This window comes from Lacerta agilis, chromosome 2, assembly GCF_009819535.1.
Source record: "Lacerta agilis isolate rLacAgi1 chromosome 2, rLacAgi1.pri, whole genome shotgun sequence".
Lineage (NCBI taxonomy): Eukaryota > Metazoa > Chordata > Lepidosauria > Squamata > Lacertidae > Lacerta > Lacerta agilis.
In genome coordinates this window covers 59,572,156-59,590,786 of record NC_046313.1, presented here as the reverse complement: position 1 = coordinate 59,590,786, position 18,631 = coordinate 59,572,156, and positions in this window count along the sequence as shown.

Sequence of the window (18,631 nt, the reverse complement as noted above, 5' to 3'; positions counted from 1 at the left end):
TTATTAATTCATCCCCATGTGGCTTTTTAGCACACTGTGTGCATGAAGACCATTTGCTAGACAATGTACTCCATTATAGCCAGACCTTTGTCAACCGGACACCTATTTTCTATGAAGACCTAGGCCTTTGTTTTGTGAAGCATACCAGTTCATGTGTAGGCACTGCTATTGCCACATCTCCACCTGAGTTTTTAAGAACTTCAGGGGATGAAAAGGAAGCATGCTATGGAGCAAGGCCTCTTATAAATGCAGGAACCAGGAAATTTGCTTCTGTTGCTTACAAATGTAAAGCATGACTGCAACAAACATGTTTGCAACTGAACCTATAATTCAGATGGAGATAGGGAGTCCCAACTGACTACAGAACCCAGTGGAGCACATCCTTGGTGGCAAACACGAGTTTGCTTCTGTGCAATGTGCAATGGCCTTAGATGTCACATATCTACCCGCTCTGCAAAGGAAAACAACAGCAGCACCTGCATGCTATTTTTGTATGATGTGTGGGACAGATACAACAAGCAACCAGTCAGCAAATGCATTTTTAATACTAAATGTTTCATTGTGTTTTGATGCTGCACCAGTTGTTGTGCGGTTCATGTTACGTATTCAGTGGTCTGTGTTTGCCTGAGCTTGAGTCAGGACTAAGGATTCTAAGCCCCTGTATTCTGATTTGATACATGATATCCAATCACAGAACATTTCAGGATTTGGGCCTCTGCCATTGGCCCTTAAACTCTGAGTCATGATTCGCAGCTTGGAAGTTTAGACAGCCAATCACATTGGGAGTGGGAGTGCCCCTGTTTTCGAGTTCTGTTAATTCAATAAAGGTCTTTCTGTTATCACTGTTCCTTGCCTTGTGGGAACCCACCTACACTTCATTTCAGACCTTCAGTGCCTTGCATGTACAACCTCCTAGGTCCAGCCCATCCTGTGGGCAAACATGGATGCTCAGGTATCAAACCCTTGGATAAAACTTGTACACATTTTAAACTCTTCTTGCTACCTGCAGGCTGCCTACGAGGTCCAAGGACGGTCTCCCCTTGATTCTGTTCCTGGGCCCCAGTCTTTGCAGCTTTGACTGCTTCTCTCTTTCTGGCAATCCCAGCCTCAGGTATAATTCATGTCTTCCTCTTTCTCCTTGCCAGCGCCTCTCGTGTGCTCGGTTTCTTGAGGTTTCAATATGCTTTTCATTTAAAACGAAGGTGGGGAAACCTGTGACTATCCACAACTCCGTATGTCCATGCTGGCTGTGGCTGATGGGAGTTGGAGTCCAGCAACGCCCTCAGGATCACAAGACCTCTCCGCTTTCCTCCTTGCCTTTGGACCAGTCCAGTTCTGAGCGTAATATTGGGACAGGTTAAAAAGAAGAAGCAAGCAGATCCTCCAGTTTGCTTCGTTCTGCCGGGGCAGGAGGGAAAAGAAGGGAGCGCTGCACAAACTTTTCCCAGACCTGGAAAGGAAATGGCAATTCGACAGTGCCCTCTGTGGGGGCCTCTGGGAGAAGAAGGGCAGATCTGTGTTCTGTTTGGCTGATCTCTTGCCTGCCTGCCGTGGAGTACTAACAGAAGGGCCTTGTACTGTGCACAGGATGGGACAGGAGGGAAGGAGGCATACTGGCCCTCGTGCAGTCAAAGAAACCGCTATTCTCTGGCCGAGGATGCCACAAGGAAGGGGTGTGCGGAAAAGCAAACACTGGGCTGAGAGCAGCTTTTCATCGTCAGCAAGAGGGGCTTTCTTTGGAAGGCTGGCTACGTAAACATTGTGACTGGAGGGAGCAGCTTCTGCCGGGAGAGGGAACTGGAGCAAGGCGGCATTAATTAATCCAGAATAATAGGACCTGACCCTGCGTCCGAGCCAAGCACAGGACCGCTGAGAGGCATTGGGAGGCAAAGCTTGCTCCCTTCCTCCAGACTTTGAAATGTACCAGTGTTATTCTCGGCATCGGTCCCAGTTCCGGCCGACTCCCTTCAAAAACCACTGTGGGTCAGGACTCCCACTTGGGGCCACGTCTGGAATCTGTCTGCAAAGCTTGTCGGAGCTTTGGTTTCCCCACCGCACTCTGGACATCCCAGGCCTTGGTTTGGATTAAAATCGCTTCGCAGGCTCCGCCACTAGCACATTCCCAGACCCGAGAACAACGGATCTGGTCTTCCTCTGGGCTCCTGTCAGGGACTTGGGGCCTGAACTCTTAAGGTTCTCATTCTCAGACCAAGCCCTGGGTTGAGTTCAATGCTTGAGAGATGAAGGCAGGAATCCTGTATGCACTTAGCAGGAAGCTAAGTCCCATTGAATTTGGGAAACAGAGCTTCATATTAGGTGATGATCTGGTAAAACATAAAGTAACAGTTCCTGTATGTCACACAAAGAAGGGCTATAGCTCTGTGGCACAACATTTGATGGAGGGGGTCCCTGGTCCTCTGGCATCTCCAGGTACCCCATCTGAACCCCTGCAGAACTGCTGCCAGTTAGTGTGGACAATGTTGGGCTAGATCAACCAATGGTCTGTCTCAGTATAAGGCAGCTTGCTGTGTTGCTAGGTACCCTTTCCTTAATTTATATAAGGGGAACATAATTGCTTTCTTCTGGGGACTGCTAAATTAAATTAACTGCAATGTAGACAGGTTAAAACCAAGGAATTTAAAAATGAAGTATACAGTTTAACTCCCCCTGGTGGTTTGAAGCTACATATCTTTTCTCTTTTAGAGTTTTCTTCTTATAAAAAAGGATTTAAAGTACCTTAACATGTTCCTGAGTTTTCCACTGAGGCTGCCATCAGGTATGAAATCGTAAAGTAGCTGACAGGATCCCAACAGCCATTATGAATTTCATTTTCCTCCTGTCAAGGAGGAAGTTAAAATGCAACGTGGAGCAAGAATGAAAGGAATAGCACATCACAGCTGCCATCTTTACTCTGTGTGCTAGGCTGGCCCAGGACATCTTGCGGCCTGAGGGAGAACAGCAAATGGCCCCAACACTGACTCCAAGACAGCGAGCCCCACATTCAGTGCCTCTCCCTGTCTCTGGCAATAAAAATACAGTAATAATAAATTAAGTAACAACACTGCCTTTTCATGGCACCCAAAATCAGCCACCTGAGGCTGCTGCTTCACTCTGCCTAATGGTAGGGCTGGCGCTGTGTGTGTGTGTGTGTGTGTGTGTGTGTGTGTGTAAGAGGGAGAAACGCACACACTGGGGGCAAGGCATACTCCTCCTTGTGCAATGAAAGCACATGTGAGAGGGGTGTAAATACCATGCTGGATAGCTCCGTCCCCCCCGTCCCCCCCACACACACCAGACATCTGTTTGGTGTCTTGTGAAGGAGACTACATATGCACATAGGGTTTCTGAGGGAAAATTCAGATTGGCCAACAATTCATGTGGGGACCTTGGAGCATATATCAGTATGCGCTTAGGAATACTTCCCTAGCCACCAAATGTGTGGCAGAGGGCCAGAGCCAATATAATCTCACGTATGCTTTCATTAATCCAAAAGAAACCCTGTGCCTTAGGGATGAGGAATCCTCACGGGCACCAGTGGGGGACTTTCCCCGTAAAGAGCCATGCAGGGAAGGGACATGGGTGGTGGGGAATAGAGAAATAAGCCTCCCCTCCCTCCCATGTGCTGCCTTCCTAGTCAGAATCCATCCCCCTGTGCCTGTAATTGAACAGACATCTAGTTTGGCCTTGAGCGAGAAACAAGGGAAACGTCATTGACAGCTGCTTCCAGAATCGACAAAGACGATTAAAATAGACCTTGCAGTGCCCACTTCATTCTGTATGTCAGGAGGTCCATTCTCACGCCTTCAGATAACAAAGGCCTTTTTACACCAAGGCATCATCCAAACGAGGCTGTGTCACATGGCTTTTCTGCATGGATATCAACAAGCCTCTCAGGAGATGGATCCTAATGCTCTAGCTAATGAGTTCATCCAGAGATCACCAACGTATTCAGTGTAGAAGAATTCTATCACTGAAGTCAAGTGCTTTCTAGTGGTCTGTTTCTGCCTCATCCTGCTTGAAAATATGCTCCTTTTTATATGAGTGGCCAAAACCTTCTACCTTGTTTGTTCATCCCACCAAGCACCTGGTAACCACGGCTTTGGAAAGCAGGCTTGTGTCCTAAAAGAAGCAAGAGTTGCTGTGTTTTGAGTGGTGGACTCCTAGGGTAAAATGCCTAAAATTCCCGTATTCGGTTCCTGCTCAGACAAGTTGGGGGCTTCACCTTGCTGGTTCTTTTCCCTGCTGAATCTTGATGTGCCTGGTCCTCCGTGGATATAAGCTTCTTAACCAGAGATTGGCCCAGCCCATTCAAAGTGCTGGAAAAAGCTGTGCAACTGGTGCAGAAGCAGAGTCTGGCAGATAGGGAGGGGTCGCAGCTGGGTGGTACTAGGAAGCATCCTGCACTTTGCCTTCTCCGGCAACAAGCCGGAAGGCTGTCTCTCCTCCACACTTGTTCCAACAACCCCTGGCCTTTGGCCAACTGGGTTTTGCCTAGCCTGCAAATTTGCAACAGAGGCAGAAATTAAGAAAATGTATTTGGCAGACGGCTGGGGCACCCACCACGCCCCATTGACAGAGAAACGCACGGGAGGCTGTCTGTCTGTGAGCACCCACTTCCAGCCCCAAAGAGTGCAGACCCTGCCTTGGTCTTTTTAGCCAACGTCACTGGGCTTCTGGGTTTCTGGGCTTCCTCTCTCACCCATGTCTTTCTCAAAGGGCTCCTAGCAGCTATTCTGAATTTAATTTTAGACAACCTCCCTCGCCTCGCCTGTATTCCAAGGAACCAGGACCTTGCTGGTCTCCCTCGCAATTTCTACATCGTGAGGCCAACCATGCCGAACAGTCTGCCTTGCTCATGTTCATCAGCCACCAGTAAATTTACCATGCTCTCCTGTACATGATTACTCAGAGGTAAATCCAACTGTGATCCATGCAACCTGCTTCAAAGTAAGCGTGTATCGGAATGGCGCATTAGCTGGGCCTTCTGGGGATATTAAACTCTCCTCTTTCACATACAGCAGGATATGAAAACTTCAGTTCCACCCTGATCCCCTCCTCTCCGCCCCCCTTCAGACACCGCATTTGGAGCTCTAACTAAACTGCACGTCATTTTTCACTTCGACAGGTTAAAATAAACCTCTTCTGGTTCCCAGTCTGGTATTCATTAGGCTTATTCTTAATTTCCTCAAGCATTTTCCATCGGCCCGAGTCTGGTGGGGGTGAGGTGGAAAAGACCAGCTTCTATCTTTTCATCTGAAGGGGACCCTGTCTGAAGACAACACGGCTACATTCCACAGCCCCTGGATTCAGTTTACACTTCAGTGGCCTGCGGGCCACATCACAAGGGAATCGGCGCAAGCCCTGGCGCCTGATGTAAAACCCAGCAGCCAGTCAGCAAAGAGAGGCAGACATAACTTCCACTTACACCAATTCTATGGCAAAATCCATTGCAGGATCCACCCAGCAACTATAAACCCCTACAGCGGCTTTGTCAACCTAGCGCCCAACAACTCAAATCCAGGCTGTGCTGGCTGGCTAGGCCAGGGCTGATGGGAGTTGTAGTCCAAAACACCTGGAGGGCACCAGGTTGGCAAAGCCTGCTCAGCTGAGCTGGTTTACCACCAGATGTGCAAGCAATGGAGTTGCAGCCAAGGGCCAAGGGCAGCCCCCCAGGATACATTTGCAAACGTGTTTTATCTCATTCACCAACATCTTAGGCATGCATACACCTTTTAAAAAATAAAACAAAAGCATAACGTGTCAGTTTTGACCCTAAGCTAGGTGGTCAAAATGGGAATCTCAGTGCCTATTTATCCAAGACAGAGGTTCTCAAACTGTGGTCCATGGACCCTCTGGTTGTTGACAAGCTCCATTCAGGTGGTCTGTGAAAAGGCTGTGGAACAGTTTAGAGCAGTGGTTCCCAACTGGTGGTCCGTGGACTCAAGGGGGTCTGCACAACCTACCAATGGCATAGAAAACTACCAGAGATATCAAAAGTAGGGGGTCCATGGCCTGAGTTTTGAAAAACTGGGGGTCCAAAGTACTTAGCTAATTGGGAACAGCTGTTTTTAGAATATCTTCACTTAGAACAGTGCTTTAAATCCCTGGGTTTTAATTTATGTGTTTTTTTGTGATATTAATCTCCTGGTGTGTGTGTTTTTTTCTTTTTCTTTGCAGTTCTTTTAATGTATTATGAACTTGCTCCTGCAATCCTGATGGATGGATGAAAAGTGGTCCAAAAATAGAAGAAACAATAAACAAACAGATAAACTTGAATTATTATTTTTCAGATAACAGCGATCAAGACCATTTCAGTCAGAGCAGATCAAACAGTGTATGAAGCTCTGGCCTGGGGCCTAAGATTTTCATAATACAGCACTATTTTTGATGAAGATAGAAGGGGAAATGTTGTTTCGTTTATCCTCATCTTTAACCCAGAAGCACATCCATGATATTAGAAAAGCAAGGTTTTATTAATGGTCCACCAACCGCAGCCCCCCACCCCCTCCCCCGCCCCACAATTTTCAAGTGGGGGAGTTCGAGAGCTGCTCAATTCTCTCTTTGCAATACCTATGCGCTACCTTAAGAGCTCCTTCCCTCAAAGCATTTGCTTTTATTCCATTTGAAATGCACCTCTGTGACTCTGCCATTGTCACAAAATGGGGTTACATGCCACTATTAGGAACAAGTCCACTAAGCATTCTCTCCAAAACATGTTAAGAAAACAGATGCTAATTTCCCTAGGCTTCCCTAGGATCCATTATAAACAGTATGTTTGGTGGGGGTGGGTGTTTGTGCGATTTACACACTTATGACCATGCTGGCAGCATTCTTTTCCAAACAGAAACTTGTTGCAGGATCTCAGACATCTGCCACTAAAAAGGAGACTGCTCCTTCCACTGTTAATTGGAGATATTGCTAATCTCCAGATATGGAGATTAAAGGAGTCAGGACTAATTTATATTAAGGAGGTATGCACAACTCATCCCGGCAATTAAATCAGTACAGGAGGAGAGCCTGGTGACCCTTTGTCCAGGTGCTCAGGGATCCACTCAGGAATGTCCTTTGGCTGGACGTGCATAAGGTCAATGGCAGACGTCAACTAGTTCCAAAAGCTGTATCGTAAATGCAGTAAAAAAAAAAAAGTAAGAAAAATGGGGTTGAACCATCCTAAGCCAAAGGTTTGAATGAAGCTCTTGTATTTGTAGCCAAATATCAAATATGTAGCCTGCAAATATCAGGAGTATTTGCACTCCTGATATAAACAGGTTATAGTACTGTTAGGAATCACAGCACAGGACTGGCAATATCCTCAAACTTTGTTTCTCTTTTTTTTTTTTTTAATAAAGATTTTATTATTTTCCAATAAGACAAAGAAAGAACATAGCATCAACATAAACATAAACACCATAAAAACACAATATATAACACAATAGAAACAATAACAATATAAACAAACATAAAGAAAAAACATATACTAACCTTAACCAACGCTTATCTTTGTACTTCTCTTATTACATTCTTCTCTATTCAGGGGACTTCCCCTGTTCCCTCCACTGTCTTCAAAATCATATATACGTTATAGGTAGCTTTGTATCTTATTCTATTAACATTTGCCATATTTCTTAATATCCTTAACCTTGTTTAATCAAAAATAAGTCGTAACTTAGACATAAAAATCTTATAATACTTTCTAACAATTGAATCCTTCATTCAAAAAGAAATTTCTTCTAAACAATTTTAATTAACATAGTCTTGCTAAAGCCATTCTTCTGCTTAACTCTGCTCAAATATTCAATTTTACAGATTTAACTAAATAGTCTTTAAATTTTTTCCAATCCTGTGACACCTTCTCCTCCCTCTGGTCTCGGATTCTGGCGGTCAGTTCTGCGAGTTCCATGTAGTCCATTAGCTTCATCTGCCATTCTTCCACTGTTGGTATCTCTTCACCTTTCCAGATTCTTGCCAATAAAATTCTAGCCGCTGTTGTGGCATACATAAAAAATACTCTGTCCTGACTGGGAATCTCTTCATTGGTCATGCTCAAGAGAAATGCCTCTGGTTCAAACTTTGTTTCTCATCATTGGGAGAGGAGGTGTTTGAGCGTGTGAGGCTATGACAGTATAAGGCAGGGATAGGGAAATGGTCAAGTAAATAAATAGGTGGCAGGAAGGTAAGTGGCATTTCCATGCACTCTGGTTTCCATCATCGTGTTCCATTGCACCAGTAGCAGTTTAGTCATGCTGGCCCCATGACCCAGAAAGTTGTCTGTGGACAAATGGCGGCTCCCTTGGCCTGAAAGCAAGATGAGCGCCACAACCCCATAGTCGCCTGTGACTGGCCTTAACCATCCAGGGGGTCTTTACCTTTTACCTCTCCAGATGTTATTGGATTTCAAATCCATTGGCCCCAGCCCAGTTTGCCCCAAATTATTGGATTACCCCCATATTGAGTAAACCCAAATTTACAGGGAGAAAGCATCAGGATTGGTGTTGTTTGAGGGTAACTTCTTGTGTACCAAGCAAATTAAATGGGAACACAGACAACTGATCCAGGGGCAGAGCTATGTTGTTCCAGCCAGCAATGGCAGTGAGTATGCTGTGGCTGGAGATGGGAGAGGGAGGCAGAAGGCAGAGGTTTGAAGGCCATGGGCGACCTGTAATTACATACTCTGAAGAGCACTTAAGAGAATGACTGATTGCATATAAAGTGCTGCGTTTAGTGTGGTTAAATTTAAAATGTGTTTACTAGGATGCCAGACTGCCTTGGGAAGGCAAAGTCTAATCTGGGCCCTAAGCAATTTAGAGCCCTCCATGCACAAACTAGGAAAACGCCTCACCTTGAGACACCTTCTTGAAGCTCTTTAAACCCTGGGCCCTTTTTGGAAGGGCAGGTCCAACTTCAGAAATGTTAGAGGATGCCCAGGGGCCTGTGTCTGTGAGCAAAACACAGTCTTCCCTATAGAAAGTGCAAAATATGCAGCCCCGGGGGGGTTAAGGGGGAGCTGCTTCTTCTTCTTCTTCTTCTTCTTCTTCTTCTTCTTCTTCTTCTTCTTCTTTGCATCCCTTCCACTACTGATTCCTTAATGGCATAACTGAAGGGAAAGCAGAGCATAAACGTTACATATTTGTGGTCAATGCTTTCTTTTTATTCTGGGCAGCCATCCCACACAGCAAGGGCGACAGGAAGGTGCTGTTGGGTGACAAGCAACTCTTAGCCAACAAAGCAAGAGCCACTGAGAATGTTGGCAGCCAGAAATGCACTGCTTGAATCTGAAGTTCATGCACACAGCAGCTCTTCACATTGGCAGAGGCGTGCCAATTTCATCTTCCTCCTCCATGAAATTAAATATCCCCCTTTCCATAGCTCTGTTGTTTAGAACATGGTGCTGTTAATGCCAAGGTGGCAGGTTCAATCCTTGCATGGGACAGCTGCAAATTACCGCATTGCAAGGTGTGGAATAGATGATCCTCAGCATCCCTTCCAATTCTATAGTTCTGTGATTCAGGTACTGGATGTCGCAGAATGGAGGGACTTGCAGGACGATTGTGCAGAAGGAAAGAAATGCAGTGCAAACTCTGAAGGATTATGCAGGCCAAACCAGGTATGAGAAAAAGGCTAGTCCTAGACCTCGTCGAAAGGTTGTTTTCATTGTTATCAGAATTCTGACGTGCTCCTGAAAATAGCAGTCTGCCCTCCGCTCACTAACCTTCACCCTTCATGCTCAGCTACTGCAGTGGAAGGTGGATCTATGAGCTGTTTGGAAAGCTCACCAAAAATAGACTTTCTGACCTTCTTTTTACTAGCTTGGCACTGTGAGCAGCATATTCAGAGGGGAAACAGAACGCACTGCATTCAGGTTTTGGGTGGCAAATGTCTTCAGTGTTCCCAAGGAGGTGTCCACAGAGACCATAGTGTCCCCCGACTCCAAGCCATTGCCACCCTCTTTGGCCTATTTTTTCCAGCCTCAGACCAGGCACCGAGGAAGCCGCTGGTGCTCTGAAAATGCTTTGGGGCTTGTGGGTTGTGTTGTTTCCCTTCTGGAATGCTGTCTCAAAGAGGTCAGATGACAAGAAGCCAAATGCATTTCCCAGACCCTGTGAGAGGGATGTGGTTTCAGCTAATGTGTTTTGGGGCTTTCTGGCCTTGGTTGTTGTGCAATGTTTCTGCTTCCTCTAATAAACTCACAAGAGTTTTGTCAACAAGACAGCGGTACAAATGAGCAATTTGGCTACCTCATTCCCCCCTCTCTGGTCTTCTTTGCTGCACCAGGGTTTCTTTCTTTCCCTAGAAGTGGTTTCAAAAGCTGCAGTTCATTTACAGAACACATGTGGGACCTGCAACAAAATATTGTAGCATGGAGCCTTCTGTTCAGAACGCCTCATTCCAGGGTCCTCTAGAGCAGTGTTTTTCAACCTTTTTTGGGCAAAGGCACACTTGTTTCATGAAAAAAATCACGAGGCACACCACCATTAGAAAATGTTAAAAAAATTAACTCTGTGCCTATATTGACTATATATAAAGTAATTCTCTTGAATTTTTCAATTTTTCCCACGGCACACCAGGCAACATCTCGCGGCACACTAGTGCGCCGTGGAACAGTGGTTGAAAAACACTGCTCTAGAGGTTGTGGGACCTCTAGAGGTTCATTAGCCTCAGAAATGGCCAGGAGTGATGGAAGCCCTGTGTAACAATGTCTGGAGCACCCAACATTGGCTATCCCTGCCCTAGTCCATTCCCCTCTTCCTTGTTTTCATTTTCTTTTCCCCTGCCCTGCCCTCCAGCAATATGTCAGCATTCTGTGCATACTGAGCATGCCAAGTCCTTATGAACCTATTTTTGTGTTTTTCTCCTCTCCTATGTCCCCCCCCCAAATAAAAATAAAAATGGGTACTTCTGCAAACTTTGGCCCCACCTCATGAACTAAGCACGCTGATATCTTCCAACTTGCATATAGGTGAAGCTCTTTAGCAAGAGGGATCCCTAAGTTTGCTGCTAGTATACGTCGGCTTTTCCCAACCTGATGCTCTCCAGAATTTTTGTTGTAAAGCTCTCATCATCCCTGACGATGGAGCTGATGGAAGGTGAAATCCAGAATGGCACCTGTTTGTGTTGGCTTTCCCCCTGCCTCTATCAGAGTGCTTAATTTCTAAAAGGCTTGCATCAAGCAAGAAGTTTCGTTTCATACCCCTAATTCCAAGGGCTGTGTCGAAAGCATGCACTCTTTCTTATTTTTATAGGGAGAAAAATACTGAAAATATTATTTCAAGCCAACATCTTTTCAAGGAGAGTGAGGAGACAATAGCATTCTTGCCAGGATGAGGGTGAAGAGAAGACATCAAGAGGTTCTTTGTTGTGTTGTCAAAGGTGGGGGGAGGTGTAAATTAATACTCATACAGTAAAGTGTTGTACGTGGGACTCAGCTGCAATTACAACACACTAATGCTAAGTTTGGCTTCCTGGTTGAGATGGGATAAATTGAAGAACCCTGCAGTTGACACACTGATGTCTGCCAAGGGGATCGCACACCCAACCCAGACCCCAAATGCTGCTATTTAGGCCACGTGCGTCATACATAGTCAGAGGAGCAGCCTGCAGCAGAATAGCTCGAGAGGCCCCATACAGAGGAGCCAAGTCATGCACTGTGGAAATAAGCATGGCCCCTTTTGTTTCTGCCAGGATACAACATTCCACCATGCTCAGGCAATGAGACCTTTGCACTGTGGTGAACTGTGTGCTTCATTTCCCTGTCGGTCCTAGCCCTTACCCACCCACTCTGCTTCCCTCTCAAAGCACAGAGGAGACCAGCAGGGAGAAAGGATTAAAGGCCACCCCAAGGTCTGGGCACAGTGTGCCCTTCCAGGGGCCCAGTAACTGCCTTTACAGTGGCAGTCACTACAGTCAAATGCTGACAGTAAGCAAAGCCCATTGATCCCAAGGGGGTAGTCAGAAAACACATCCTGTTTCTGTGCGTGCCCGTTCTTTATTCACCAGAACAAGCAGAAACCAAACCCAAGCTCCAGTCAGCATAGGGAATTCCTACCAGATGCTGGGTGGCACACTGGCAACATGATCACGTTAGGCTAGGTAGAAATTGCTCTGTACTGGTTTGTCCTGGTTCTACTGAAAATGGAATAGATCTTTAATTTTGGTTTTAATTTTTGTAGTTTAGGATATCTCCAAGACCATGGAACTTAGCAGCTTGCGATCCATGTTACTAACAAAGCTGATCTCTTTATGCAGTGGAGAATGCATGAGTTACCCTTTATTGCTGGGCAGTTTGCAAGAATTCTTCTGTTTTGAGTCAGGGTGAATTCAACAAAATACACCTGGAATTGTTTTATTTGAGCCAGAGCTCATGCCTTCAAAAGGCATGAACTGGGATATATATTGCTTAGTGGTATGCCTTACATGGGGAGGGGAAACTCTCAACTCCTATTCTACAAAGATTTATTAGACCAGTGATGGCCAAACTTTGCCCTCCAGCTGTTTTGGGACTACAACTCCCATCACCCCTAGCTAACAGGACCAGTGGTCAGGGATGATGGGAATTGTAGTCCCAAAACAGCTGGAGGGCCAAGTTTGGCCATCACTGTATTAGACCATAAGAAGTGGTTGGCCCCACCCAAGCTAACAAGCATAATTTTCTAGCTAGCTGTGTGACCTTTCAAGACATCTCAGGGGCTTTATGTGTGGATGTTTGACCAAAGATCTGTTTTGTAAGTCAGTGCTCTCCTCTCCCAGTAGAGAAATTATTTCGCTACAGCTTGCTAACTATGGGCAATGATCATGATGATAAAGCCCATGTACCTGGGACCCCAAGGGTTCAGTCTCTATTGTATGTGGAAGTCCTTTATTTATTCCATGGGGAAGTCTTCCCAGATGGAGCTCTAACAGCATGTCAAGATTGTCATCTGCTCACCTCTGTATTATCAGCCAGCCCCTGCTCTCTCTCCTAGTTCTACATTTTAAAGTGGGCATCACATGCTAAACACTGTTGCCCATTTCCCCGCCAGCAATGGGTTAACTTACAAGCAAAAGTAAGCCGCAATACCTCTCGTTTTAAAAAAGAATTTGTATACTGGAGTAGCGTACAAGATGCCTCCATTGTACACTCACTGCTTTGACACAACCTTCGTGCTGAGACGTCCTCAGGAAAGGATGGTGTGGTCAGTTGAATGATATTCTGGTTGAATGGGAAAGATGCATCTGTCTTTTCAATTCCATCCCTGCCCAAGGCACCCTTTAGCTATTCAGGAGCATAACATCCATTCTAAAGTTTTGAAAAGGAAACAATCTCCCACATATGCTATTCTTTCTTGAAGTATAGTGACTTGATGGTACCCTGGGGTCTAGCCCTTATAGCGGCAATAACTAGGAGACCATTCATCCTCTGAGTAGTAATTACCAACGCTGAAAAGACCACAAAGCAAGGACTTCCTTCCTCCGAGCAGGAAAGCTTCAGTGCCTGTTGTGGAATTATTTGCTTACCGCACTGTGTGACTCCATGGGGAAATGTTATCGGTTTTGGAGGCACTCATTGCTTCTGTAAACACGAGAGACTCCTTTCCCGCCCCACCTCAGTTTCATAGGAAGCCCTTAATTCTCAAGAACTAGATGCTCAGTGAGCAAACAGAGAGATATTGTCCCCTGGCGGAACAGCAGCCGTTGCCCAGAGGCGGCATCAAGATTTCTGCGGAGGACAAAGAAAGAAAGTTCCACTGGATACAGTATGTAAGGCACAACACTGCAGTAGCAATGGGCCTCCAGACCACCCTTTGGGCTGTCCCTAGGTCACATCCCTCACTGACATTGCTCCACAAGCTTGAGTGTTTTTGCCTGGCTGGTATGTGTTTCAGAACTCTGAGAATGCCACTGGCTTGTCTGGAGGAGAGGCTCTGTGTGAGTGTGTGTTTAGAAAGTTGCCTACTGGACAAAGTTTGAAATTCACATCCATTGGTCTGCCCACCTCTGCCTCTGGCCCTGCCCACCACCACCAGCAGTATGTGGCCCTTGAAAGGTTGTCCACAAGAGGACATGGCCCTTTGGCTTACAACTTCCCCACCCCTGGCAACAGGGTGCCCTCAATTCCTTTGCATCCGTAGATGCTTCTGTGCTGGATCAGGTAACAACATCCTTCTTACTTCTGCCACCTCGTTAGCAGAACTATGCCACAGGAGCACTTCTGCACAATGAGAATTGCATGATGATTATGTGTGTTCATGAAGGTGTCCCCACAAGATGGCAGCATCAGCTCAGAACTAAATGCAGCCGAAATGTAAAACAAAGTACAGTACAGTGGCACCTTGGTTCTCAAACTTAATCCGTTCCGGAAGTCCGTTCCAAAACCAAGGTGCGCTTTCCCATAGAAAGTAATGCAAAATGGATTAATCCGTTCCAGACTTTTAAAAGCAACCCCCAAAACAGCAATTTAACACGAATTTTACTATCTAACAAGACCATTGATCCATAAAATGAAAGCAATAAACAATGTACTGCAGTCACGCAGTCAGTCAATCAATCAGTAGCTGAACTGGGTTCCACACAGTCACAAAAACAAAACAAAACAAAGCCGCAAAAACAAAAATGCAAAGTAGCAAAAAGAGACAGGCCTCAGCGCAACACTCAAAACGGAGCACATTCGGCTTCTGAAAAAAGTTCACAAACCAGAACTTACTTCTGGGTTTGCAGTGTTTGGGTTCCAACTTGTTTGAGTACTGAGGTGTTTGAGAACCAAGGTACCACTGTACAAGCAAGTTGCACCTGCACAACCAGTCGTATGAATTGCTGGTTGAAATGCAACTGTGTGAAATGTAATAGTGAGAGAACATGTGTGCAGTGATGCCTCTTGTTGTGGAAACTTCCACCAGACTAATAAATCACCAGGATGTTACAAAGGTGCAGTTGACGTTGCTGCAAGTATGTAGAGAACCACTTTGCACAAACTGATGGCTACACAGCTGCACCCTTGCAGTCATATTTCAGCCAGCATCTTTCATGAATCCACAGCAAGCATAACTTGTCTACAAGCTTTCTTTCACCTGCCACCTGGATCCCAGTTTCAAAGCTGATACTGCCACCTTCTGGCAGAATGCATCCATTAACAGCTCACAAAACCTCAGCCATTCTAATGATGATTCACTTAAAAAAAAACCCCCACAAAAAACACCTTCCTAATCCATTGCAAGGTAATGCAGAGATCACATGCTGAAAACCTTTATCAGTGTTCAAATTCTCAGCTGAAAACTAAAGGTTAAAGGGTTGGAATGAAACTTTTTTAAAAGTGATTTTAAACCTCTGATCCATTTATTTGGCTATTTCATTGATGGTAATTATTTAACTGTTGTTTATTATGCCATTATGTCAAGACTGGTTTTAGCAGTTTTTGCATTGGATAATGATGTGTTAATCAGAGTTCCCATGAAAGTATGTCAGAACCGGAAAGTATCAGTCTTCTGTATATGGTATTACGCTCAACAAACCAGGTTAAATGAATGAACTAGAATGTTCCTCTACAGCAGCCTTTCCCAAGCTAGTGCCTTCCAGATGTTTTGGACTACAACCCCCATTATTCACAGCCAGCATGGACAATTGTTAGGGATGATGGTTCTTGTAGTCCAAAATATGTGGAAGGCGCCAGGTTGGGGAAAGCTGCGGTACTGCGTTGAATTATCTCTCTGATTTGCAGTATGCTGTGTAGCCTGCACATCACTGAAAAGGATTTGGTGCTATTTTAGAATGCCTCTGTGGTAATACTTTCTGCAGTTTTGCAGTGCCATTAGCCGGGACTTTGCTCAAGTTCCTGTTTGCGAACACAGAAAGTTACTTGCAGAACAGAAACTGAGAGCCCTAGTCCTTGTAAAAAACAAACAAACACTGGTTTGCTGAACCTTTAAAAAAATAAAGTTATGTTCCGCATTTCCATTTCACAAAAGCAGAGAGAGGAGACACACACACAGAGACCCCACACAAATGATCTAAAAACAGACAACCCCATTTTATTAGCAGTTAGTTCAACAGGACCTTACATTAGTGACACAGTTTTCTGAACCCAAAATGAGTTCAAGTACAGATTAAAAATAAGGGAGAAAGACTCTTAAATGTATTCCCTCCCCTTTCCTCCCTTCCCACCAAGAAAATACCCCCTTCCCATGGGAAGCCATACAGAATCTCATGCAAACATAAAAAACAGGATCTTCAGAGCGCTCGTCCTTTTATAAAGAACCAACCAAACAAACCCAGTAACAAAACAATTGTCCTCCTTAAAAACCCAGATATTGACAAGATGCTTGACATTTGCTCAGCCTTGTGAATGTTGCTGACCAGTGGAAAGGCAGATTTCTCCTCACACTGTATAGGCTAAACCACAACCACACCAGCTTTTGGGAGCAGGACAAATTAATACTTTTGAACAATGATCGTGTATAAAGGTTTCATCTTTTTTTTTTTTTTGCATTTACCGCTTTGGCCATGTGATGCCTGAATCTGATACAACGGCTACCTTCAGGAGCTAAATTCAAAATGCATTTGTAAAAATAAAAAAAGCAAAACTTCTGCATCACTTTGCTTCTTTTTGTGTGCACAGTGCTCACAAAATTCGCAATGGGGACAAACTTTTGGGCTGCAGCTACCATTGCCTCTGCAGATTACCTGTTAAAGCAATTTCCTGAAGATCTAGCGAGGGCCACCATATGAATCCTTCGTACAGATAAATGAGGCCACGGTTTTCATGTTACTTAGCATCTAAGCCTGTGGCTTGACCTTTCTGGACGTTAGAGAGACGGGCATGGGTCAAGAACCGGACAGGAGACTTCACAGCCTCTTGGGCTTCAGCTGTAAAGAACATTCCACCAATAAAGGGAAGGGTACTATTTTGCAGAAACTTTTACACTAAAACAGGTTTGTTTGTTTTTGCCTTTAACAGGATTGATTTTAAACAAGGCTGTAAAGCATCAAAGCTGCAGGAAGGTCAATACACTATGTGGAAACTATGAGAGAAAGAAAGGCCCAGGATGCTAGTGAGGGTTTCCAACTTCTAACATAGTAATAGTGACAACTTTTATGTCTCTCTCTCTGTCTCTGTCTCTCTCTCTCTCTCTCTCTCTCTCTCTCTCTGTGTGTGTGTGTGTGTGTGTGTGTGTTTGCTGAAAAGGCTGAGAGATCAGTTATGGTAATGAAAAACTCCTGGGCTGAGCACGTACTCACCCCTTTTAACCACTGAACAACTTTGCAAATGTTCAGTGCATGTTGTGGAAAAACCAACCAAGCAGAGTCGTACCTTGGTTTTCGAACAGCTTAGTTCATAAACAACTTGGAACTTGAATGCCGCAAACCCGGAAGTAGGTGTTCCGGTTTGCGAGCTTCGCCTCAGAAGCTGAACATCCGGCGTGGCTTCTGACTGGCTGCAGGATGCTCCTGGAACCAATCGGAAGCCGCACCTTGGTTTCCGAGCGTTTTGGAAGTCGAACGGACTTCTGGAACGCATTCTGTTTGAAAACCAAGGTACGACTGTAGATCCCAGCAAATGCCCACCCCTGTCCACTGCCACATCTTTGCAGACAAGCCTTCCTTGCTTCTGCTGCTTTATAGATTTGTCCTTTTTCAATCTGAGTAGCAATTAAATTTGTACAGGATAGCAGTTTCTGGCCCTGTGCCTTAGGCTGCAAACACTGGGAAAGGCTACGACAGCATTCTGTGTGTCTTGTCACTTTCATTCACTCCGACATCTGCCCAACATTAACTCACCAGGGCCTTGAATTATTGCAGCAGCAGCAGCAGCAGCAGCAGCAGTTGTCCTACATGCAGATTACTTTACTCGTTTGGTTGTTAAAAAGTACCGTTCCCGTGACAGGCCTACTTCCCCAGTTCAACTGCACTCCTAAGCTTATTTATGGCTTCTTACCTGTAGTGCTCACAAAGCACAACACCACTAGATTAAATTGAGCAGGAAAGATAGCCCTGGGCTTCAGGTTTTAAGACTGCTATCAGTAGTGGGCAAAAGGGGGGGGGGAGAACCGCTTACAAAGGTTACTTGTCCAGATACTAACTCCTGTTGCCAGATCTATTGCTAACATGAAGCCTCCCCTTTAAAACTACAAAGTGCCCAATAGCTAGAAATCCACAGATTAAGGGGTGGTGGGGTTTGTTTGTTTTTTGGTCAAATTCCAGGTTTCAAAACCCTTCAACATAGGACACATGCAGGTGACACAGGGCTAGACTAGACAGGACTATAGCATATGCTATTTGAATGCAGGTCTGCTCCTACCATGCAAGAAATGGTTGAGGGTGAGGGGCGTGAGCATTTTAAAAAGAGCACAGCGCCCTTCCCCAGCCACGGTTCACTTCCTTTCAGTCCCTCTCAACAAAAGCACTTTTCTCCCAGGTGAGCACACTTTTGATATTGGAGCTCAGCCGAGGAGACAAAAACCTGCAGCAGGCGGGGTCCTGCACTCCTTGTTCATGTGCCCCTTTTGCAAGAACTCTCCCATCCTCTCGCTTTTTTTTTCTATGTGACCGGGGCTGATCAGTATTTAGAATGCAGAGGTGTCTTGCTTTGGCTCTGGTCGCTTGTGGCATAACCTGGCAGAGGTCGCAACCTTCACGTGGCACACAACCCCATATTGCTACAAAC